The 26730-nt window shown below is 34.8% G+C and overlaps 1 long non-coding RNA gene and 1 pseudogene across 1 annotated transcript in view; one reads left to right on the top strand and one right to left on the bottom strand.

Annotated features, from left to right (window-relative positions):
* LOC143648523 (uncharacterized) overlaps positions 1-26730 on the top strand; it is a 648490-nt gene that overhangs the window by 224227 nt on the left and 397533 nt on the right. The gene's annotated exons all lie outside the window — the stretch shown is intronic.
* LOC143648861 (eukaryotic translation initiation factor 3 subunit F pseudogene) lies at positions 15976-16729 on the bottom strand (annotated as a pseudogene).

Raw genomic sequence — 26730 nt, forward strand, 5'->3', positions numbered from 1 at the left:
TTTGAATAAAGTAAACCTGGAGAATTTTCCTCTTTAGAATTGCCCGGTTATTACATGCAAATTTGTCTATTTTGCCCTGGAAAAACAATCCCCAAAGTGATTCCAAGCATGTTCTACAATTTATAATTTCATAGGAAGATTGTAGCTAATGGATAGCTTCTCTCCCTCCTGTGTATGTAATGAACAAATTTGCCTGCAAGGTAACCAAACGTTATCAGTTGATAGTATGAAATATATACACATAAAAGTTTGTAAAATAAAAGTATTTTAATAAAAATATTTTTAAAGACTTTAAAATTCCATTTTGCAATATTATACGCAATCCCTTATAAATTATAATAATCAATGATATAACTTATTATGGTGATATTCTAGTATATTGAGGTTTTTTAATTTAATTAAAGTATATGTGATGTTAAAGGAGAATATATGATGTTTTGACAGATTGAAATATCTGGAAGTTCAATCTCAGTAGAATCTGACTACTGCGCCTAAATTAGTGGGGAATAAAGAAAGCTACAAAAGTAGATATCTGAATCTTGCCTCAATAGCTACTGAGTTGAGGGATTCAATTACTTTATATTTACTGAGTTTCCCTCTCCATAAAATACTAACAAAGATTTTGTGAGAATTAACTGAGGCATCCATTTAATTGCTAGAGATGGATTTTAAAAATCAATTCATTATTTGCTTTACACAGTTTGTATAGTTCCGTGGGTTTTTCTTAGCTTTTTCATTCTGTTATCATATATATAATATTTTCTTATCATTACCAATGTTATTTAATTCTAAAATGTGAATCCACTACAAACCTCTGAAAATATAATATGTATTGGACGTTTGGTTACCCTTGAAAAGAATCTCTATGAATGCTAATCAGCTAGAGTTAGCTTTGAACAATAAAATATATTGGTGCTTTTCTAATATATTTCTACCTAATAGCTTCATTCAGAAACTGACAGTTAAGCTTTTCCTCAGCACTATTTTGTAATAATTTGGAAAAGAAAATTACAAATATGTGACAGTACACTTCCCATAATGGATAATAAGTACTCGAAGTTTGGGAATTTTTTAAACTCTGAATTATGGAAATTTGTGTGCAAATTTAATAATAGCACAGACTCATACAGTGAAGCAGAAAATTAGAATCTGTGATTTTAGACACTTTAATAATAAATCCAGTTAATTGCTACTGACAGTCCTTTAGAGATGAAAGATCACTGTATTTTTAGGTTTGCCTCAATGGCTGTAGAAAAATGCTATTCCCCACCAGTGGATGATCTAATTTAACTGAAGAGCAAACTATAAAATCAGAGTTGGTGACCTGGTTGATTAATGTGCTTAGTAATTGTCTTCGAGTGAAATATAATTGAGTAATCCAACCACTAACAATAATGTTTTTTTAATTAGAAAATTTCTGTATATTTTGAGATAATATTTAAAGTTATAAATCCTATATGTCTTATCAACACTTATAGAAATGACATATGAAGATACATATCATCTAGAGAATTGTGCTGGTTTGAAAGGAAGTATGCCCCCTAAGAAAAGTCATGTTTTAATATAAGTCGCATTTCATAAAGGTAGAATCATCCCTATTCAATACTGTATATTTGAAACTGTAATGAGATCATCTCCCTGGTTGATGTGGTTTAGTCAAGAGTGGTTGTTAAACTGGATTAAGGGACAACATGTCTCCACCCATTTGGGTGGGTATTGATTGGTTTACTGGAGTCCTATAAAAGAGGAAACATTTTGGAGAAATAGATTCAGAGAGATTCAGAGAGAGCAGAGAATGCTGCAGCACCACGAAGCAGAGAGTCCACCAGCCAGTGACCTTTGGAGATGAAGGAAAACACCTCCCGGGGAGCTTCATGAAACAGGAAGCCAGGAGACGAGCAAGCAGATGACGCCGTATTCTCCATGTGCCCTTCCAGCCGAGAGAGAAGCCCTGACTGTGTTCGCCATGTGCCATCTCACTTGAGAGAGAAACCCTGAACTTCATCGGCCTTCTTGAACCAAGGTATCTTTCCCTAGATGCCTTTGATTGGACATTTCTTTAGACTTGTTTTAATTGGGACATTTTCTCAGCCTTAGAACTGTAAACTAGCAACTCATTAAAATTCCCCTTTTTAAAAGCCATTCCGTTTCTGGTATATTGCATTCCGGCAGCTAGCAAACTAGAACAAGAATGTTTAGCTAGATTCTTTGGGGCAACAGGAAGTTGACATATATGAGCAAAATATTTTGGTGGGTTTTAGACCCAAATTTCAAATTTGACATACTGTAAGAGAAGCATCTTTTATATGCATGTATTCATTGTTGCCATTTTACTTTCCTAAAATAAATACTGAATCTCCTTTGAAGCCAGGAAAGTATTAATATGCCCCCAACCCAGCCCTAACCAAAAAAGAAAACACCCTGCCCCCCCCCCACTAAAGAAAAGAAAGAAAAATTCCATTTCTACCCCTGCCCTGTACTAAAGAAACCACTGGGAGTGCTGACGTGAGGGCACGTCAATACCTTGTCAAACTATTGGTTGTTGTGGGTCATTGCATCAAAGTCAATTAACTGAAACAAGGTCAAATCAGTTGCTTGAATTGATCCGTCACTTGACTTCAATTACAAATGAGCAGTTCGATAGCGCTATGAACCACGTAGTGAAATGTGGGTGAATGTGCCTTGATTAACATGGATTCGAATGTGTAGCTGTTGTTGCTGATGCAATTTTAGAATTACTACAATTTCCAAACATAAGCCACTTTAATGTGAGACAATTATTATGCAGTATAATTACTGTAATACTTTCCTAGGTTTGTTGAAGCAAAGTCCTACAAGCTAAAGTTGTTTTTTGTTTGTTTGTTTGTTTTGTTTTGTTTTGTTTTGCATGGGCAGGCACCAGAAATCAAACCAGGATCTCTGTCATGGCAGGCGAGAATTCTGCCTGCTGAGCAACCATCACACTGCCCAAAACTAGGGGTTTTAAACAATAGAAATGTACTCTTTCAGAGTTCTGGAGGCTAGAAATCCCAAATCATGCTCCCTCTGGAGAAGATTCTGTTCCATGCCATTTCCTAGCTTCTGTTGGCTGTAGGCAATCCTTGCTTTCCTTGATTTGTAGACAAATTACTCTAATCTCTTCCTCCATCTTCACATGGCATTCTCCCAGTGTACCTGAATCTCTGTGACCAGATTTCCTCTTCTTATAAGGATAGAGTTCATACTGGATTTAGGGCTCACTGTAATCCTGTATGACCTTATCTTAGCTTAACTAATTACATCTGCAAACTCATTATTTCCAAATCAGTTCACATTCAGATACCAGAGTTTGGGATGTCAACATGTCCTTGAGGAACAAAATTCAACCTAGAACAAGTACATCTGTATATTTTTTTAAGCCATTTTTAAAAATTAGAACAGTTACAGGTCTATGAAAACATGATATAGGAACTACAGAGTTGTCATATATACTCTCTCACATGTACAGTTTCCCTATTATTAGTATTTTGCATTTGTATGCTTAGCTTTGTTAAAATTAACGAAACAATATTATTATAATTATGCTAGCAAATTTGGTCCACTTTCTACATTAGGGTTTACTCTTTGTGCTGTGGAAATGTGCACGCGCGTGTGTGGTAATTTATACACAACCTAAAATTTTTAGCCCTTTTTGAATATGCGATAGAGTAGTGTTAATTACATAAGTAAAGTTGTGCCTCCATGACCATCCTTAATTGCCAAAATTTTCCATTACCCCAGTAGAAGTTAAACATTAATTCTCCATTCCCTTTCGCATTTGGCCCTTGATAACCTTAATTCTAGTTTCTGACTTTATGAATTTGCATATTCTGCATATTTCATTTTGTAATTTTTTAATGCCTAGCTTATCTCACTGAAAAAAATGTCCTCAAGTTTCATCTGTGTTGTGCCATGTATCAGAACTTCATTCCTTTTTACAACTAAATAATATTCCATTTTGTTTCTGCCACATTTTATCCATGAATCTGTTGATGAACATTTGGGTTGCTTCTATTAGTTGACAATTCTGAGTAATTCTGCTATAAACATTAGAGTGCAAATATCTGTCTGAGTCCTTACATTGAATGTTTTTGGGTATTTGCCTATAAGTGGGATTAGCCAGTTGTATGTTAATTTTAACACTAACTTTCTGAGGTATCACCAAATTATTTTCCACAGTGGCTATAATATTTTATCTTTCCACTAACAATGTACAAGTAGGCACTTATGTATTTTTATAACCAATGAAGTTGAGGTTATTTTAGAATTTTATTGATACTAGGATTTACAATGGAAAACAATGTCTTTAGTTGCCAGAATTGTACTCAATAGATGCATCCATTAAGTCTAAAGAATAAATGTAATATAAATGCTCATTTGCATTGTTATTTAAATGTAATAATATATAAATTTTGAAAACTTGTGATAATAATCATTTAAACACTTTTGAACCCAAAGAGCTATGCATTAAAGAATTCTAGGTCAAGTGAACAGAACTCTAACTTGAATTACAACAATAGAGAGTTACAGCCCCTTAATCGATTTCCAGACCTGAGACAGTTTACAGACCCAGAGCCCCGTGAAGGAGGGGAGGGCTGGGTGCCCTTGGAGAAGGACCCTGCTACCACACTGCCCAAAATTTTCACTGTTAACCTTCCTCCCAGTCTTCCCCAATGAGACCTAGGGCCTTTTCCCTGGGTGACTGTGTGTTGGGGAAAAGGAAATGATTAGCTATTTGGAGGATTATTAGACACTGGCTTAGAAGTGACACTAATTCCAGGAGACCCAAAACATCTCTCTTGTCCACTAGTCTCAGAGTAGGGGCTTATGGAGGACAGGTGTTCAATAGAGTTTTAGCTCAGGTCCATCTCACAGTAGGTCCAGTGTGTCCCATTCTCTGGTCATTTCCCCAGTTCCAGAATACATAATTGGAATTGGCAGACTCAGCAACTGGCAGAGTCCCTGCACTGGTTCTCTGACTCATGGAGTGAGGACTATTATGGTAGGAAAGGACAATTGGGAGCCACTAGAACTACCCCTACCTAGCATAATAGTGAATCAGAAGGAATATGGGAGTCCCAGAGGGATTACAGAGATTAGTGCCACTCTTAAGGACTTGAAGGTTGTAGAATTCCCACCACATCTCCTTTCAATTCTCCTATTTGGCCTGTGCAGCAAATTGATGAGTCTTAAAGGATAACAGTGGGTTATTGTAAATTTAACCAGGTGATGACTCCAGTTGCAGCTGCTGTTCCAGATGTGGAATCATTGCTTGAGCAAGTCAGTACATTGCGTGGTACCTGGTGTGCAGCTTTTGATCTCTCTGAGGATCTCCTGTACTCTTGGAAAACTTGTCTTTACCTCCTTTGTGTAGTTGCAGTCCTATTTCCCCTTGATAATCAGGATGAATCCATCCCAGGCAGTACAGCTATCCCCTCCCTTGCCTCTTGATTCAGGGACATGAGAAGTCCAAAGTGGACAGGTGGTAGTCTTAACTTCCAGTTCAATGGAATTATTGTTGTGTATCCTGGTAGGAGCACTCCTCCTTTTTGAACTAAGACATGTAGATTAGCAGAGCTTAAGGTTTCAGGGAAATGAAGCAAAAATTTTCCTAGTGGATCACTAGGTGTACTAGTGAATGGTGCTACTCCCTCTTCCACCCCTCGATTCCTGAACCCATGAACCCTGGCTATGGAAGGCATGGCACAATAGAGTGTACAGAGATTCAGAACATACACAGCCTGCTAAAGAACACTGTCCCAGCCCTGCATGATATTGCCACTCAACTGGCACTGTTATTGGGTCTTCAAAAGCCATTCCAGGGTGGACCATGGTGGCTCAGCAGGCAGAGTTCTTGCCTGCCATGCCGGAGATCCAAGTTCAATTCCCAGTGCCTACCCATGCAAAAATAAAAGCCTTTCCACCATTCTATCAACCAAGCTGCCTCTGGATGATAGGAAACATGGTAAGACCAGAAAATTCCATGAGCATGTGCCCATTCCTGCACTTCATGTGCCATGAAGTGGGTTCCTTGATCAGAAACAATCTGTGTGGAATACCATGTTGGTGGATAAGGCATTCCATAAGTCCGTTGATGGTAGCATTTGTGGAAGTATTGTGTGCGGGGAATACAAACCCATATCTGGAGTATGTGTCTATTCCAATTAGAACAATGGAATTGTTCCATTATGGAAGTGGTCCAATGTCATCAACCTACCACCACGTAGCAGGCTGATCATCTCAGAGAATGATGACATATAAGGGACTGAGTGTGGATCTCTGCTGTTGGCATATTGAACATTCAGCAGTGGCCATAGCCAGGTTGGCCTTGGTGAGTGGAAATCCATGTTGTTGAGCTGATATATAACCTCCATCCCTAAAATGCTCACTTTGTTCATGAGGACACTGGACAATGATAGGAGTGGCTGAGGAAAAATGATGACTTGTATCCATGGGATGGATCATGTTATCCACTTGATTATTAAAACATTCCTCTGCTAAAGTCACCCACTGGTGAGTATTCATGTGGGACACAAAAATCATCATGTTTTTTTCCATTCAGAAAGGTCTGTCCACATACCTCTTCCCCAGATGACTTTGTCACCAGTTTTCCAATCATGTTCTTTCCAAGTCCCTGACTATCCAGTCAAACCCTTAGCAACAGCCCATGAGTCAGTATACAAATGTATCTCTGGCCAGTTTTCCTTCCAAGCAAAATAAATAACCATGCCCACTGTTTGTAGTTCTGCCCAGTGGAAGATTTACCCTTGCCAGGATCCTTTAAGGACATCCCAGAAAGGAGTTGTAGTATTACAGCTGTCCACATACAGGTGGTACCTGTATATCTTGCAGAACCATCTGTAAACTAGGCCCAAGTTTTCTCTTCTTCAGTCAACTGACTGTAAGGAACTCCTCAAGAGGCCATAGCACTGGTCTTGGAAAGAGAATGTAAGGAGGCAGGAGTGGGGGCCATGGGCATCTAGGCCACTTTCTCATATAACTTACTTGTACCTTCAGGACCTGCTCATATTCTGTCTCTTATGTACCATTTCCATTTTAAGAGGGAGTGCTGCTGTTCATGCCCAACTTTTTATGGCTTGGTGTTGTCAGACAGCACCCAGCTTATGATAGGCAACTCAGGTCTCATGGTAACTTGGTGGCCCCTGGTTAAGGGTTCAGTCTCTACTAATGCCCAATAGCAAGCTAAAAGCTATTTCTCAAAAGAAGAATAGTTATCTCCAGAGGATGGTAAGGCTTTGCTCCAAAATTCTAAGGGTCTACATTGTGATTCTCCTATAAGGGCCTGCCAAAAGCATCAGACAGCAACTCTACCACTGACATTTTTTTATTTTTTTTTAATTTTTAATTTCTTTGCCACGGACACTTAATTGCCACTAACGCTTCCAGCACCTTTGGATCTGCAGGATCATATGGCCCAAGTGGCAAAGCAGCTTGCACAGCTGCCTAGACTTGTCACAGAACCTCCTCTTTTTCCAGTTCCCACTCAGAACTAGCAGCTTTGTTGATCACTCAATAAATGCACCAGAGTAGCACATCCCAATGATGAATATGTTGTCTCCAAAGAATCCAAAGAAGCCAACTAGGTGTTGTGCCTCCTTTTTGGTCATAAGAGAGACCTGATGTAATAGCTTATCCTTCATCTTAAAAAAGATATCTCGACATCTTCCACACCACTGGATCCCTAGCTATTTCACTGAGGGAGGGCCCCTATATTTTTATTGGATTTATCTTCCATCACTGACACACAAAATGCCTTACCAATAAGTATAGAGTAGTTGCTACTTCTTGCTCACTAGGTCCAGTACATCAATATAATAGACCAGTGTGATGTCTTGTGGCAGGGAGAAATGATCAAGGTCCCTGTGTACAAGATTATGACATAGGGATGGAGAGCTGATGTACCCCTGAGGTAGGACAGTGAAGGTATACTGCTGGCCTTGCCAGCTGAATGTAAACTGTTTCTGGGGTCCTTACTGACAGCTATTGAGATAAAAAACATTTGAAGAAATCTAATATGGAACATGACTGCAGAGTTCAGGAGATGACTCTTGGTCAGGAGGACAGTCCTCAGACACCCCAGGTCAACCTGGTTCAAGACCAACTAACAGGGTCCGAGAACTTATGTGATTTATTGTTAAGGAACTAGGATAACTAGAGTAGTGACATTGCCTAATATCTCTGGAAGTCATGCTGACATGTACTTAAACTAGATTTGTGCCTGGGTTAATTCTGCAAGTATAGAATTGGATACCTAAACACAAAGTGATCAAAATATATGAAAGACCCTGGAAACCATTCTCTTCTACTATGGTTTGAGTGCAAATCAGTAAGTCTAAAAAATAATTTCAGTTAATGTATAGTTTATCAACTGAACCAGTATGATATTCTTTAGAAAACTGTTTCACTTATAATCAGTGAACATAAATTCTGGTCTAAAAGTTAAATCACATTTTATGAAAAAATGTTAAAGAAAATTGTCAAACTTTTAGGATAGGAACTATCCAAATGTTAGATAGGAATTTTTTTGAACTGCTGTGTTATAACTTTTATCTATTCATATAATCTTAGATTTTGAAAAACCAGTTTCAAGGCTCTGATATATAGCATTTCTGGAACTTATTGAATAGTGTTGACTTGTGTACTAGAATTACACACCTCTGTGGACTTATGCAATATAATCATATTAGTGAAAGAATTATTACAAGTTTCAAAGCCTAGATTCAAGTCCAACTTGGTGCCACGTGTGAAATTAATCTTTGGATCTTTGCAGAATTCCTCTGGGTATTAGTGTACATCATAAACTCAAACATAATGATTAATATACACTTCTTACTCTGCGGAAGTACAGGAAATAAAACTTCACTGCACGACTGGGCATGTGTGTTATGGAGAATTTTATCTTCTTCTTAAGCATGAAAAATTATCCACCATGTGATATTGAGTGAAAAGGATTAATAGTCTGACCTGCATACAAATCCTAATGTAAAGCTCAAAGATATGTCTTAAATTTTTTCCAAGTTGCAAATGATCAAATAATTAAGCAGCTCTGACTTTTCCAAGCATAAAATTAAGCAAATATTTAATATTAGTATTATAATAATGTTAGAATGAATATTTTATTTTCATGTTTTCATATGCATCCCTGAAAATATATACTTTTAAATCAGGAAATACTGAGGCAATAGCAAAAGGCAGCAAATCAAATTAGTTGTTATATAATTGTTCTGGAAAAAATCTATTCATATAAAAATCTAAACAAACACACACCATGTATCCTTCCTAAAAAAACTATTATATATATATGCTAACTGCTTATTTGCATGTTTCCAAATATCTACTCTCAAGTGCAAGAAGTACAGAGGCATGTATCAATAGTAAAATTTCTGATAGTACATTTTATAAAATTAGCAAAACTTTAAACAGTCCTTTGAAAAGATTGCACAATAGAAAATCCTTTGGTAATCAGCTCTAAAGAAAAGATGTTCTTATTGGTAAGGAATTTGATTGCCAGGGTTTACATGTGATGCTAAATTGGTTCCCAGTCTATGGAATTTCTTTTGCTTTTGCTTTTGCGTTTGTTTTGAGGAAAGCTATCTCTGACACAGAATGTTGGAGCACGTCTGTCACCACCATCCCACCATTGTCATCTGGTGGGGACAATTTTATTCTCAGTGTGGTTTGACTTGTGTACAGACATTTGTCTCTGCTATTTGAAATGCACAGAAATTCAATCAGATGTTTAATTACATCTTAACATGAGTTTCAAACAGCTGGCTAATTCCCTTGTTCCTGATTAAACAGATTAAAAAAAATAAAATTTAACATGGCATTTACATACAACTCTAAAAGAAAACATTACTAATAAGTTTTAGGCATATAGGAGGTACAAAGCTTTTTAGCACTGGGACACTAATTTCCAAAACAATGAAGTACAATAACCAAACAAAAGGAAAAAGTAAACAAAACAGGAAGCAATCCCCAGAATTATAAAAGGGCTAATATTAATGAGAGAGGTTAGTACAGTGTCTAGCCTTGCTAACATTGATGTACCAAGGTCAATAATGTACGTTATGCATGTACTAACAGTGGATATTTTAGAAACATGGAGGCAACTGCCTAAGTTAAGCACAGCCAACACAACTCAGTAACTTTTGGCATGCATATTTATGATAGCATCAATTATAATGTGTCCTATATTTTGCAAATATAAAAATCTCATTTTTAACACTCAAAATAATATTATTTTAAAATCTCCTTGCAGTGGGTTTAGGGACGTGTTCTTCACTGCCTCAAGTTTTTACATCCTCCAAGCAAATTGATTCTTTGGAAAGTGAACCAGAGACTCTTGGTCATTATGTTGCTCTTATCTTATGAGTTAGACAGATAACGTTAAATCTGTATTAACTCTTTTTGGTGGCAAAATTGTTAACTATCACCTAAATTCAAACACTGTCAAGCATGGATTTAAGAATGTTATCTAAAATTACATAACAGACTTAACTTTGTCTTCTATTCATTATTTGGTTATGATGAGAGTTCATAAAAGAGATTTAATAAATTTATTCTATTTAGATAAAACGAAAGAAAATTTAAACACCACTGAAGTAAATGGCTACTTTTGTCCTTTACAATTTAATGTTATTTTTAATATTAAATATTTATTTATTGACTGCATTCTTAATTGTCAGGTGCTTAAGTACATTAGTTTGCTAATCACTTGGTGACCCTCTGAAATTGGACATATTATTCAGAAAAAAAGGACAACATTTTTAAATATATTGTCTGAGGTCACAAAACGAGTTAACTACAAAGCCAATTTTGAAGTTGGTAGGCTGATTTCAAGTCTTGTATTCTTTCCACTATTTTGGATCGTCATCATAGCTAGTTACGTATCTTAAGACTGCAGCAAAGATTAGTCATTTTCATCAACTGAGAAAATTTTGCGTCAGGGTTGATAATTCTTAGAATTGTTTCTCAGAGCAGCGCTATTATTGATTTCAGATTTAACTGTACTTGTTTAATCAGTAAGATGTTATCAAATTACAAATGGTGTTCTGAAATTCTTCATAACTTCTAAACTCACTTATGAGCTTAAAATATTTACATTTTATAAGTAAACACATAAATTTGACATAATCCAAATTGAGGTTCAAACAGAATTTTTCAATGAAATATAACAAGAAAATTCTCTAATCTATCTGGATGAAAAAATGCAGAAATCACCAATTTATTGTCAGAAGAAAAACATTGAGATTGAACTTGTGTGTTCCAAAACTCTGTACAGCTATAATCCATAGCACTTGCACTAGAATAGACAAATAGATTAACAGGATTTGAAGCAGACTAGAGTACAGTATTTATGTATTTGTATCTATGTTTGTCCAAATGAGTACATAGTATAAATACTCATCTATATGTATATACAGATAAATTTGGAAAGATCTCTGGGATATGTGTCCTAAATGTGGGAAGCATTCTCAGAACAATTCTCAGAGAAAAGATATACTAAATGCACTCATCTGTACTAGAAAAATTATATGTGTACAAATTATTCTGAAATATGATGTAGCAGTTTTTAAAAGTATGAAAAAGGGCACATGTACATGTGTTTGTGTATATACATGGCTAGCTCATCTGTATATATATTGTTAATGGGAAAAGCAAGGCAGAAAACCAGAGAATATCAGGTATTATAAATCTCATTATATTTTAAAATATTTGTGCATATATAATATAGTCATACAAATGTAGAGGAAAAAAACCTGGAAAAACACTCCCAAAATGGTAAATAGAAGTGCTACTGAGAAAGGTGGAAATTAAAGACTCAGGATCTGCCTCTCTATTCTCATGACTTTCCCTCATGGTCACAAATGGCTGCTACAGTGCCAAACATCACATCCTCACATGCCAGCATTCAAATACAGGAAGGAAGGGCAAATTGTAAATCACCTGAATCTCTTTAATTAAAGGGAAAACTCTTTCTGAGAAGTCTTCAGCACAGATGCCCTAAAATCCCACTGGTTAGGAAGGCATCATGCCTGTCACATGGCTGCAAAAGACATTAGGAAAGCAAATAGCTGGAAATTCCAATCATTACCATAAAACAAAAGCTCCAGCATCAGGAAAAGAGGAGTGGGGAAAGACTACTGCATAGACTACCAACAGTATTTGCCACATATTCATTACTTTACCAAACATTTAGGGAAGGGGAAGTACCACAGTTTCCTGCCGCTTCCCTATGAACTCTGTAGCTCACACTGAATTATAGTGTTGCTTCAGGTACACACTTTTATGAGAGGGATATTTGCAGCCCATTGTGAAGAATCTGTCACAAAGCTCAACAATAGCATTGTTTTATTGAAGCTCTCTTAAAAATATGCTCCAATTAATTTGCATCAACTCTGCAGTATTCCTAAAATGGATATCAATTAGATTCCTCTGAATCACTAAGTTTGTGATTGTTGAAAGTGTATCTCTAAATATTCTGATTGTAAAAATGAAAGACTCACCCAGATAAATCTTTACTAACTTTCTTGATTCAGGAAAATAGTGATGGAGTTCTCAGTGTAGAGGATTTGAGAGTTAGTCTACCGAGGTGTTATCTAGGAGAGATACTGTAAAAGATGCTTTATCTTTATTTTATCTTTATTCTAATCTATAGGGAAAAAGATAAAAAAAAAGAAAAGAAAAGAAAAGAAAAAAGAACTGCAATGAATCATTAGAACCAGAAGGCAAAACAAGCAGAGAACTGACTAACCTCTATGTCAGAGGTAAAGCTGCAGTCATCAGTATGCAGGGCTGAGGGGTCTAATGCAGACAGAATAACAAGCCCCTGGTGGAAGTTCAAGGGGAGGTCAGGTGAGTGCCTGCAGGATTGGATTCAAATTCTATTTGTAGACAGGAAATCTAGAAGGCTTAATTTTTAAAATAGCCTTAATAAATCAGACAATAGATGGATGGACTGTTTAATGAGGGAGCAACAACCCCCAAGGCTGAGGACTGATTCTCAAATGTACTGTACATTTAGCTCTTTTGAGAACCATCCAAAAAAATCACCATCCTAAGATTATTTTCTACTTTAGAGAAAGCACAAAGAAGTTACATGTAATCTTCCCTTCTTTAAAACAGAGTTTTAGAGATTTAAGGCTCACTCTGAAGACTGATGTAACATATACACAGAAGAACTGGGCTTACTGATATTTGCTGGGAAATGGAGCACTTTCTGCTAGACCCACGTAAATACTTAACCAGAGAGAAAACCAGTAACATCTAGGAAATGCTAGATAGTTTCAATTATAGAAGATATTAGAATTCCTTTATGCTCTCCACAGAGATGATGGGTTTAGTAGTATTTTACTCCTGCTGTAATGAATTACCAAAAACAAAATGGCTTAAAGTAGCACAAATTTATAACTTTACAGTTCTGTAGGTCAGAAGACTGACATACTTCTAACAGTGCTAAAATCAAGGTGTCAGGGGAACTGCATTCCTTTATGGAAGCTCTAGTAAATAATCTGTTTTCTTGCCTTTTCCAATTTAGAAGCTGCCCACATCCTAGTGCCCCCACCCCTCATCTTCAAATCCAACAATAGTCTGTTGAGTCATTCTCAAGTAGAATAACTGTGTCATTTACTCTTCTGCCTCCATCTTACACTTTTGAGGACCTTCATGATTACATTGGACTCACCCAGATAATCCAAGATAATTTCCCCTTAATTCTACCTGCTACCGTAATTCCCCTTTGCAGATATATTTACAGGATCCAGGAAGTAGGCTAGGGAGGTCTTTCTGCTATCACAATGGGAAAGTTGACACAATAGAAATGTCTCTGCCACACCTTGTTCTGAAGCTTTAATAAGGGAAAGAACATGAAGGTAGGATCCAAATATCTAAAAGACATTTCTATATTTCAAAAAGAGCTTGCAAATTACTTTTTAAAAAAAGATTAATAATTAGGACCAGAGGCAACATATTTTCAATTCAATGAAGCTGATATGTATTGAGGGCCTACTATATCTTCAGCATCATGCTTAGGGGGGACCAAAGAAGGTCAGAATTGACCCAATTCTACCAGAATTGACTGGTAGTTGACTACCAGTCAACTGTAGCGCTCCAGTTCAAAGAGAGTAGTATGAATTTTACTCCCCAAAATAAAGTATATATTAGTGATTTGATATCATTTCAGCTGTTGACTAAGTATAAGAGAATATTAAAGTAAAAAACAATTAAATAGAGCTTATTCTACTAAACCATCATACTGAATTAGAAATTATGTGAAAAGTGAAATAGTGATAAAAGAAAAAGAAAAGTTTTTTTAAAAAAGTTTTTAAAGTTTTTAAAAAGAAGATAATTCTTTTTAAAATTATTAGTAGGCACTAAATAATTAATAATATAGAAGATACTTTAAATTTTCAGAAGGAAAAATTACTATTCCAGTGCTAAATAAACAATTTAACTTTATTTGCTTCCTTTCCTTTCCTTTTCTGCTCCTTCTGCAATGTCAAATTGCTCCTCTATATATCCCCTTCATAGCCCAGGCCTACCCAAGCACCAGAAATCTTCTATACTACGAGAAAATCCTTCCTCTTACTTCTGATTAGACAATCCAAGCCCTCTCTAAAGTACTTAATTAAGAGATAAGAAAAAATAGAACTCTGATTAATTTCACTATTAAAGAAGATGACAGATTGATAGTCCCCTAAACATAACAGATTTTGAAAAGATTAATCCAAACATAAATCATAGAATTTCTAGCAGTATAGGAAAATAGAGTGAAGTAAGTTCTGAGTTGAGGAAAACATTTGAGGCTGCCACTAGGGAAGCAGCTCTTTTCTGAGCTGATTATTGCTTCCCTTCTCTGTCTATCTCTGAACCCACAGAAGATTTGAAAGTCAGGGATTCCAATAGTTGAGAAGACCATAGATGTGTGTTTGTATTTGAATATGTTTGTGAAATGTGTGAGAAAATATTGTGGTTTAAGTATGCATTAAGTGGTGTTCTTGCCTCTTTACCAATTCTGTACTTTGAGAAATTCTGGATTCAGACTGACTTTTTATATTTAGTAACACAGTCACTTCTAACCGAATTGACCAAGTGTTATGCTTATTTTTTCCATTGCTTACTAAGACAGTTATTAGACAATTCTATTTATATGCAAAGCCATTTTTAAATACATCAAGAATTGGATGTATCTTTCTATTATTTCTTTTATTTTTTCAAACAAACATTCTACCCCATCCCCTGGTAACCTCTAACCTACTTTCTATCTCTGTGAATTTGCTGTTAATTTTCTCTTATAAATGATTTCACGCATTATTTGTCTATATGTGCCTTCTTAATTCCCTAAGCATAATGTATTCAAGTTTCTTCCATGTTGTAGCATGTTCCATAATTACATTCTTATGGCCAAATAGTATTCTATGTTATATATGTACCATATTTTGTTTTTCTATTCATTTTTGGTGGACATTATGCTGTTTTCATCATTTGGCTATTGTGAATAATGCTACTATTAACACTGGTATGCAAGTATCTCTTTGAGACACTGCTTCACTTTCTTTGGGAATATACCTAGAAGTAGAATTCCCTAGTGATATGTAATTCTATATTTAGCTTTTTATGGAACCACCATATTGCTTTCCACAGTCCTGCCCCATTTTATATTCCCACAACAATGCACCAAAGTTCAAGTTTCTCTTCATCCTTTCTACTGCTTTTCATTTTCCATGTTTTAAATAATTGCCATCCTTGTGGATGCATGTAAAGAAAATAAATCTTTCTTTTGTTTTAACAGAAGGTAGGCTATGTTTATTTAGTCACAATCAGTTGAATGACTCGATGTGCCTCAAGACCACACAAAGAAACCATTTCTCCTTCACTCCATTATGAGTCCTAAGGCTGGGACCCAGATTGCCGCAGGTGCTGCTTGGGGCCCAGTCACAAGTTTACAGGTTTCTCAATGAGGGCCATCTGTGACTGCATGAGATTGGCCAGGTAGGTCACCATCAACAGGTCACTGATGTTGCTGTTGAGTGTGTTCTCAAAGTCATCAGGAACCATTTTGGGTACTTGGTTAACCAGACTCATCAAGAAGATGCCCACAGTATTAACAGCTGACATCTTTCCATACAGTACATCCATTGCATATTGCAACACACTGTGCTAAGGGTATCCTGGATATGAGCTGATGCTCCTCTTACTTGCTGTAAATCACCTGAGTATCCAATAACCCAGTTGAAGCTAAAACAGTTCTTCATGGTCAGGTCAACTTCAGTGTGTAAAGCATCATAATATGAATATCTCACTGTCAGAAGTGTGAACATCAGCCCCGTGGCCCTCTTAGGAACGCCCATTAAAGCACTGATACAGGCAGGCTCATGTGACCGTTCTGGAGACTCCTGTCCACACTGAGGTGACTGGTTTTGGCATCCCAGCTGTAGTACTCATGAATCAGCATGGAGTGCTCTGTGATGGCATGGCCTGCAGCATTCCAGCCGTGGGTGAGCTCATTTGGAGAGACTTTCTAGTGCAAATCATCCATGTTCTTAGTAAATTCCATGTCAACAGCAACCTCATCTTCAAACTCATTGTGTGACACTGAAAAGCAATTGGTGACTTCCACTGAGTGCTTTGTTGACAGTTCACAGCAGGATCCCAGTAACTCAGGCCACACCCTTGTTGTATGGCTCATATATTTTTTTTGACCCTTACATATCTTTAAAAATATATAGAGTCTAAAACTTTGGCAACAACTTGTTTGTCAAGGGAGAAGTAAGTGTCATACTCCCTTTCTTGTTGGTTTTAATCTCTTCCATTTATCTCCTCTTCATTCCTACTGCCAAGCCCTAATGCCAATCCTTTCACCCTGAGTCATTAAAATACCCTCATGTCTGTCTTCTAATTTAGCACTTTCTAAATGCATATTTCCTGAAAAAGCTATCATTAGCTCTGGAACAAAATTCTATCATTCAGATTCCATTTCATACCTAGCCAACATCACTTTATGTTTGCTCTGGACAGACCCTCTATTTCACACGCTCTCCACCTTGCCTAAAAGTCTGATGCCAGGTTAAGCATCTTGATATTTCAAATGTAAAACTAATTCACTCTCCTGCATGGCTGATTCCCAATCTCTAATGATCTCTCCTCCCTCTTAATTCTCCTGTTCTTATTGTCTGTACTACTTATCTGACACTTACTTCAATCTTTCCTAGATAACTTTTTTTATTTGATTTTAAACCTATGGCATAATTGAGATTTCAAGATTGGGGGTTGATTTTCCTGATGCAATATGCCATCCTTATAGCAAATAGCAGATTTAATATAAAATTCCCATCCAAACTTCACCAAAGAAGTCATGGATCATTTTTTTAAGTTTCCTACAGTTTCTAGTGCCATGTCTTAACTTTATATTTGGAATGTGTTTTTAAATGCTAAGACAGAAAAATATCGCACTATTTCAATTCAATTATAATTCTATGTGCAAAGGCACTCAGCTGCTAAATAATATTTCATTAATTTCATTCAATATATATTTTAAGCACCAAGTATGAACACAGACTTGGTTTCTATATGACATGGATTGATGTCAAATAGAGGTATGATAAATACTAGAAATTAAATGATTTGCAAGTGGAGAACAAAAGATACAAACGATATTAGAAGTGAAATGAAGTTGAAACTTAAGAATGAAAAAAATCTTTTGCATGAGTGCTGGTGAAAGAATTTCAGACAAAAGAAGCAACATACACAGGCAGCATTTAACTTGAGAAAGAATGATGTATTTAAGGAACAGAAAGTTTCTTGGTGTGGCTGAGCATAAAAGAACAGTCTCCATCCTACAAGATGAAGCTAGAGAGTGTTTGTGGACAGTTCTTGTGGGGCCCTGTAGATCATGTAAAGAATTTTTGTTTTTATTCTAAGCACAATGAGAAATCAGTGAAGTATATGTGTGTTTGTGTGGTCATAATATGGGGATGAGTGTAAGGTAAACATTTGCAATTTGAAAAGACCCTTCTGACTGCTCAGTAAGCAATGCATCATGAGAAGCAAGCAGATGCCAAGTCAGCTAGGAAGCAATAGCTATGCAAAAGTTTTGACCAGAGTGCTCATGACAGGGTTTTTAAAAAGTGGATGGACTTGGAAGGTGCTTAGGACTCAAAATCGACAAGATGTGGTTATGGTTAGATATGAGGGGTGATGAAGAAGAAAATGATAGGATGACTTGAAAGTTTCCACATGTGCTACAGGATAGATGGTGATAACATTCTCTTGATGAATGTTTTGGCAGAGGACCACATGTTTGGTTGTGGGTACATTAGTTTAGTATGTAGAATCCAGCCAGCTGTGTCAGGCGATTGAGGAAAAAAAAATACCTTTGGAACTAAGAAGAGAACTATAGGCTGATAAATTACATTTGAGGCTCATTATTTACAGGTACCTTTTGATATGAACACCTAGGAAAGAGTATAGAATTAGAAGAAAAGCTGTCATTGCCATGAGAACATCTACAATAAAAACATATTATATTGAAATAGTTGTGTTTTAGAAATAGCCTATAATTATGTATTAGAAAATACCTTATTTTTGGCAAAGTAATTTTTTTACGATGTGATATTTTTACCTTCATAGCAATAAATACCACTCTCTAGTTAGGTTGGTAAAAGTAGGTGAGATTCTTAAAGTCTCTGTCTCTTGCCCTGTTATACCTTAAAATGGTAGAAAGCCTCTAGGAGTGCAAAAAGAAACACAAGTGCAAAAACAAACAGGTGAATCAAAGATTAACCTTTTAAAAGTTTGATACTGAAATATTTCAAAATACTTATTATATTTCAATTAAATGATTTTTCACTACTTTAAACTGTTCTGAAATTGACATTACTGTCATTGAGTTCAAGTATATATTGCAGAAAAATTTCATATACTTAATTATGCATATTGGAAGCATTATATATATAGGTTCCTAATTGTAAAGAAGGCTTATCTCAATTGTTTTAATGGAATATTTGAGAAAATGGTTGAGTTTGTTGTAAATGATATCAAAATATTTTCTCCAGTTTCTGCAGGTTAGGCATTTTACTGTATCACTAACAATATTTCCAAAAGACATTGAATTCAATCCCAGGTGAAATGTGAGGCCTTTTTTTAAAACTAACTTTTAAATTATATTCTTATAAATGAGCATCATTTGAAGTCTCTTCTTTTAATATATGAAGCTATCTAGGATCAGGATCCTCATTTATTTCTACAGGCAATATCTATTCCAGTTGTTTCAGACATTGCATGGGGACTAGTAAGTACTAATCTTTGAGTCTCAAAGTTCCATTTAAAACATGAAAGATTGTAAGTGGTGAGACGGAAAGATATAGCAGCCTTGCTGTAATAACCAAAGCAGTTTCAATGTTTGAATGCGCAATATTTTGATTAAATCACATTATTTGCATATGAATATTGATTTTTCCATCTACCTAAAGGGATATGAAAGCAGGAAAAGGTATTCTCAACAGTGAAAAATGTAGATGAAGAAAATTCAGTTGTCAAGAACATGGATTAATGCATCTTCACCTGGATTTGTTTAATACAAATCTCAATGCAATGATATGAAAATAAAATGTGGTATGATACCCCAGAAAGCATTTTCTGCAGTGTAAATGAGTGAAAAGAAGCAAACAAAGAAGAAAGGGAAACAGATGTCAGGTTAATATAATCTTTAGTTACTAAATAGTAAACAAATGAGCCTTGTGACTGTGCGAAACTGATTTATTACTACTCATTTGTTTTAATACATGACCAGAATGCTTTTATATGTTTTTGTTAATCTGCTGTAAAATATAATTGATTGAACATAACAGTCACATATTAGGATAGAAAGAAAGATCCATATAATCTAATTTTCTACCCAATCATCAGCCAAACAACTGAGAACCAATGTGAATCGTCATATTCAGAAAATTATTTTCATGGACTGTACAGAAAAAATGTCTTTCCAATTTCATTTTTGAGAATCAGTTTTCACATATGCCTTATTTTCTAAGCAGGTGTACAGGAGTTATCACTAGTCTATTCACACATAAGTGAGTGTCTGCCACACTTTCCAAATGTACTCTGGCTTTCTTGCTGTGCTAGAGAATGTAATAAACCAAGCCCAGATCCTCAGCTCATTGTCTCTGTCATGAATTGGGGACAAACTAGGAAAGTTAAATTTAGGGCTTTTTTTTGCCCAAAAGATCTGTTTACTTTGTCGTACCTGTCTTAAAGCTTCCTAATTTACAAACGTGTTACTTCAAATTATTTTGCATATCTCTCTCATCTTCTGAGGTTAATCCAGAATTGGGAAACATATGGACATGTGCCTGGGACTTCACTTTGCCTCCTACCCTTCTTGTTTTAATAAATAAAAACAAAAACCTCTGTGTTGAGGACTCTCTGCTTACTTCCCCTACATTATCCTCCCTCTGGACTCTAGCTAAGAGTGGATAAAGTGTCCCCTCTTCAAATGAGGGAGATTGTTCAGAGATGACTTCTCCAGGGTTACATCTTGATCTGTCGAAGTAGGTAAAGATGTAACAAATCTGCTAAACAAAAAGTCAAGACAATTTTTAGAACTATCTTCTTGTTAAAAGGTGGATCAGTGACTATCTTAGTTTCCAGGCTGGAAAACAAATATGAAACAAAGGGTAGGTTAAACAATAAGAACTTTTTGTCTCATGGTTTCTAAGATAAAAAGACTTGCTTCCTCCTGGGATGGGTAGTATTCTAGCTGGCCTGCAGTCTTTGGACTTTGGTTCCTTGGCTGTCCCATCTCCTGGAGATGTCCTGTCCTTTCTCTTCTGGGTTTCAGATGGCATGGTGCTTCTTCTCCTTCAGTAGCTTTCTCCCTATGGCTTCTCTATGAGGCCTCCAGTAACAAGATTAAGACCCGTCCTTATGCACTTGTCCACACTTTTAAAATTACATCTTCAAAAGCTTCTATTTAGAAATGGAGCCACACCCACAGTAATGGATTAAAATTACGAATATGTCTTTTCTCTGGTACATAACTCAATCTGCCACATTCACCCTCTGCTGCCCTACAATAATAGTCTTTACACCACCATTTTGAGAGTGAGAAGTTTCAGCAAACATGATTGAATGGGCTCGGATATTTCCAGAAGCCAGTAAAAGCAATAAACTTTGTTACTACATCTGCATTTCCCTCCTAAAGTTAAACCTATTGATTTCATGAAGGGGAAAGAAAGAAAATTTCATCATATATGCTTTATTTCTAGTTGATTTTCTGATATGTGAGCTCTAATTAAATACTTTCTGATAGTATTGGGACAGTCCTGCAGCCAATATCTAGTTCTACTAAAAGAAAAGAAGCTGTTTTCTCCCTCTTGACAAATTTCAGAGGGCTTCCAGTGATACAAATCTCATCTCCTAAAATAAATCGGAGTATATGTATCAGATGCAATATGCATCATACTCATTGCTGCATGAGATGTGAATGTTGTATTTTTTCTTATGTTTTCCAAAATGGTTACTAGAGAATACACAGATGCATATTTTAAGCAAGTTGTAAATATCACAGTCATCTTTTCAGATTTTACAAGCAAGCATGCTTTAGTAAGTCCTTCCAAGTTTGAAGAATTTCTAGTATAACATGCAGAATATTTATAGACATTATTTACATATTAGTATCAAAGTAAGAGGAAAATCTGCATAATCTTCATGATAGGAAAAGATTATAAAATTTAAAATGTTTGTGGAAGTTGATCAAATTATTTCTTCCCGTTTTCTCTTTAACAAATTTTGTGAAATATTGTGAATGGGCGGGTAGATATTAGTGCCTATTTGAACAGGAAGATAGCATAAAACATGCCAGGTAATTAAACTAGTTCTCTGTCTTTCTTTCAATTTATTGCTTCCTAATAATCTATCCATATAAAGACTCTGCTTTTCAATACTCATATGTGTATGATCAATTTAATGCAAATATCCATTTTCTTGAAATGACTTGCATATAAATCTATGAAATGTTATAGTTCACAAATACTAGAACAATCTCATACCATGGCCTCTATCAACTGATTATGAAGGCCACACTTAAAACAAGAGAGGTGACTGAATCTATCTTGTGAACTTTTGTTATCTCTGAATGTAAATGGTTTGTATTTATACTTTTTATCAAAATGTTCAAACCCAATTGCATGTCTTTGAAGTTCTTAGTTTGAAAGTTCATAATGTTTCTATAAATGTCACTACCACTTTTGCTGAATTTAGCAAAGAGGCTTTGTTAATCCCAAAGAAACAGTAATTCTCTCCTTTTGTCATTGAAATAATCAATATATCCTTCAAATACAAATAAACTGAATGTCTGAGAAAGGAAGAATTATCTTTTCCTGTGTACAAGACATATTAAACTGATATCCTGATATTACTGTTTTACAAATAGTATTAACCACAGGAAAACTGGAATAATTTGATTTAACAGTAAAGTTGGCAAACTATTTGACAGCTGAATTATTTTGGTTTATCCTAGAAACAAATCTGAATCAAATTATAATAGCTTGCAGTATAGCCCTTTAGGGAAAATGTTCGTTTTAATTACTGGTAGTGACTTTCTAAACTTATTGGAAATTTAATCTTATATTAAATTAAAAATTAAAAAAATAAAATAAACATTGAATTATAGATCTCAGTTTATCTATGTTGGAAAATTTGCTTTTTTGAATGGATTGAATGGACTTGATTGAGTAAAGTTAAATAATGTATTATCTGTTCAAATTGGGTTTGGACTATATTCCCAAGCAAATATAAAACTGATTTCCTCAAATAACTACCATTAGGTCTTACTTAAGTTATGCATGGAAACCTCCTGTGGATTCGGAGGAAAATTGATTTCACTGTGTAGGGACAGTGATAAACCCAAATTCAAACTGCCAGAGGGCTTAAAATTTCTGTCACATTTTAGATAAATGGTTAGAATGCAAATGGAAAAAATACATATGATATTGGCACAGACATTTTAATATACACACTTTTTTAAATTTTCTACATCCCCATTCTTTAGAATCATAATTAAGTTGAATCTTCATATTTTATAAATTCAAACACTCAAAAGTAGAAAAAGCTACCTAAGTTACTTAATCAGAGAATGGATAGAAAAAAAATGCAGGTCTTGTAAATTGGAGGGAATTAGAGATAAGGGTTTTAAGTCACAAACTCCTGGGTTAAAGGCTGTATGTTATTAGAAATAAAGAAGACATCATCTCAGAACATTTGTTTCCTCATAGGATTGTTGCAGATATTAAATGGCTAAACCTGTGTATTTGGTTAACAGGAAGAATATGATATTGGGAATTTTTTTAAAAATATCTGCTATTTGGCAATCCCTGTGCTATGTAATTTGCTTATGTTGTTTTATAACTTAATCTTCCCTGCAGTGTAAATATTCTTGCACTCAATACAAAAAAAAAAAAAATAGCTGAATTTCAGTTACCTTTTTCAAATATGTGCCATGTGGTTACAAGCTAATGACAGAGCCAGATTTTGAAACCATGTGTAACTTTTCCCTCTTCCATACTGCACATACTGAACAGGAAGGGAATATTCATTTCCCTTCCTGTTCACTTCTTTTGCAACTTATATGTTAATGTAAAATTAATTTTAGATATTTCACAATTTTATTTTTAGGGAAAAACAAATTTCTACATACTTTAAGACATTTTGCACTTACTTAACTGTTTCCTATGAAGGAGAAAAAACAAGCTACCCTGTTTAAGTTTCTGGCATGTGAAATTGACTGAGGGAATTGAATTTTAATAAAGGTACTTTTCTAAATTATCTGTGAGATTTCACTGGGACTAATTTTAAAAATCTGGAGGCAATTTTGTTATTAGTGGCATATCATTATCTTCCGGAGAGAAACTTGACAGAAAATAAAAGCCTTGAAATAATAATGGATTTGTAAGAAGCTAAATATGAAAAGACTGATATTTCAATACAAAATTTTCTCTGGACACTTAGGAAAATAAATTGATTAAAAATAAGTGTTAAACTGATTTATAAAATATATGTTAATAAACGTTGATCCAGTAGAAAATTGTCAAAAAATACATCTTTAAGAGTATAAAGATGGTGTTGGCATGGTAGAAACTAGAAATTCTTACTGTTATTTCTCACAATTTTAGTAACAAGCACTAATATGAGATTTTTAAAAAAATCTTTTAGAACTACTTACTATAGCAAATTTATTTGGTGCCAGAAAAATTAAACCCTACCTCATTTTACTGGATATTTTAATAAAACATTTCATCATTTAATATTGCTTCTTCAATTTTCTTTTTGTCACATTGATATACACTTTTAAAATAAATAATATGGACTTTTTTCCATAAAAGAAATTGTGATTGCATTGGAAGAAAATGAAAGATATAAAGTAAGGAAATACATTGTTGAACATTGAATGTTGGAGAAATTTTATGATTCACAAATATTTAATAGATACTGCTCTGAAACCTAGAACTTAAAATTAAAATATACAATAAATGCTCAACAAACTTGAGCAACAATTTTATTGCAAGATCAGGAAAAATAATAGGACTTTGTGCCTTCATGACAATGGATAAGCAAGGTTTTTTATTTTGTTTTTTTTTCAATTCAACAAGAATTATATTGCAATCCAGGCATTCAGTAGCGATCATTATACTTCAGAATCACTAAGACATGTTTTATATTTTTAAAGACCTTTCAAATCCAATATTGTAGATACAAACAAACATACATAGATTAATTTTAGAAAATATAGTTTGTTTAAACAGTCCAGGCTCTTCTTTTCTTCTTTTCCCTAGCTTTGAAATAATTTTTAAGTTATTTAGACAAAACTCTTCTTAGCTTTAAAAACCCTGGAAAGTCCTTGGAATTGTTTGAACAATTATGTTTACAAAGTGTAATAGAGAAAAGAACTTTCACCTTCCAAATATGTAACCACTTCTTTCCCCTGCCACATATAATTACTCAGATTTTTAACTTTTATGATTTTATTTTATTTAAGTTTTTTCTTAATGGAGGAATGGCAGCTTTCCAGTGCCAGAAACAAAAGAGGAAAGTACATCTAAGAAACTGTAAAAGCATTAGCAAAAGTGTGACATAAAAAGATGTTGTCTATTTAGAGACAGAGAGCTATTTCATAAGAATAGTATCCTAGGAAGTTTAGATCGTGTTCTAGGAATACAATTACCAACAAAATGTTAGAATATAGAAATCATCATTTATTAGCCAAAACAGGTATTCAATCCTGATTTCCTCAAATTAGCATTGTCTCAGATGAATCAAATTATAAGGCTAGTAGGTGACATTTTGGATCTTCATTTTGCATTTTTTTTTCCCCCTCAATTTCACATATTTGACCATAATGGGGATTTCAATGAACTATAGAATTTATCATGCAGTCTTTATATGCCAATGTTATTTCCTTTAAATTAATTTAATTTGGGTTGATAGATGTCTACTTTATGTTTCCATAAACAATGTGTCTGTGGCTGTAGAAGAGGAGAAAGAAGATGGAATCCCCTCTCTCTTCTGGTAATATCATGAAGTTAGGGTCAAGCTATAATCCATTAGTGATACATATTTGGGCATCTTCTGTGTGATCCCATGAATAGACTATGGAGAGAATAAGCCTTCGACATTCACAATACTTTGGGTAGTGAATAGTCACAGTGTTTTTTTAAAAAAATAACTGCTTAGAGAACACGTTTACTTGAAACCAAGTCAAATGTTTACTAAAAATGGACTCTATCTTTGAATGGAGTTTGTCTTGAGAATATGAAAGACAGCTTAGTCATTTCAACTTCTTCTCAATAGTATTGCTTATGTAGTCACCGTATCATACGTATACCTAGGTTAGGAAAGGCAAATAGTGCACTTATTTCAGCACCTTTCATCTGAATTAGATAAAACGGGATGTCTGAAATAATTTCAGCTACATGGGAAAAACACATCAAGTTCCTAGCTTATTCTGCCACCTAGTGCTTAGAACAGCATATTTCCATTATACCAACAATTTAACGAATGAGTATCCTTAAATAAATAATGAACTAATTTTCATTGTTTCGTAGGTAGAAATCCTTAATAGCGCTCTTTTCTATAGTTTCTTGATAAATATAGTGATACTGAAGGCAATCTGCTGATTGCCATGAATTAACTTTTGTTAAAAGAGAATGATAGAAAAAAATTAAATCGTATAGTCCTTGGCACATTTAAGGATAGGAAACTAGTACAATTAAATGTGCCAAATGAGCAGTAAATGAGAAGTGGGGGGATAGGGGTGAAGTTTTCCCAAGGGGTCTTAGCCACTATTTTGTTAGGCCTGCTCACTGAATGGGGCCAAACTGATGAATCAACAGCATGGAGATGACAGTTTACTCCATTCAATGACAACAGGTAAGGTCGAGGGAATTACTGATAAAATATGCACCCTTTCTCTTGAACAGTATGAATTGGTGAGAATTTCACTAAATAACTGATTCTCTTCCTACATTTTATATTAAAAATTGTTTTAATCCTCTTACTGGAAAGTAATTTGTCTCATAAATGATACTTAAAAAAGATGCTTTGAGGTTGCTTTTATTTTAGTGTTTTAAAACTATTTTTGAGCCAAGGAACTTTAGTTTCATTGAAATTAAATGTTAACAATAGAAGTAAAATTAA

This window comes from Tamandua tetradactyla, chromosome 10 (genome assembly GCF_023851605.1).
Source record: "Tamandua tetradactyla isolate mTamTet1 chromosome 10, mTamTet1.pri, whole genome shotgun sequence".
Lineage (NCBI taxonomy): Eukaryota > Metazoa > Chordata > Mammalia > Pilosa > Myrmecophagidae > Tamandua > Tamandua tetradactyla.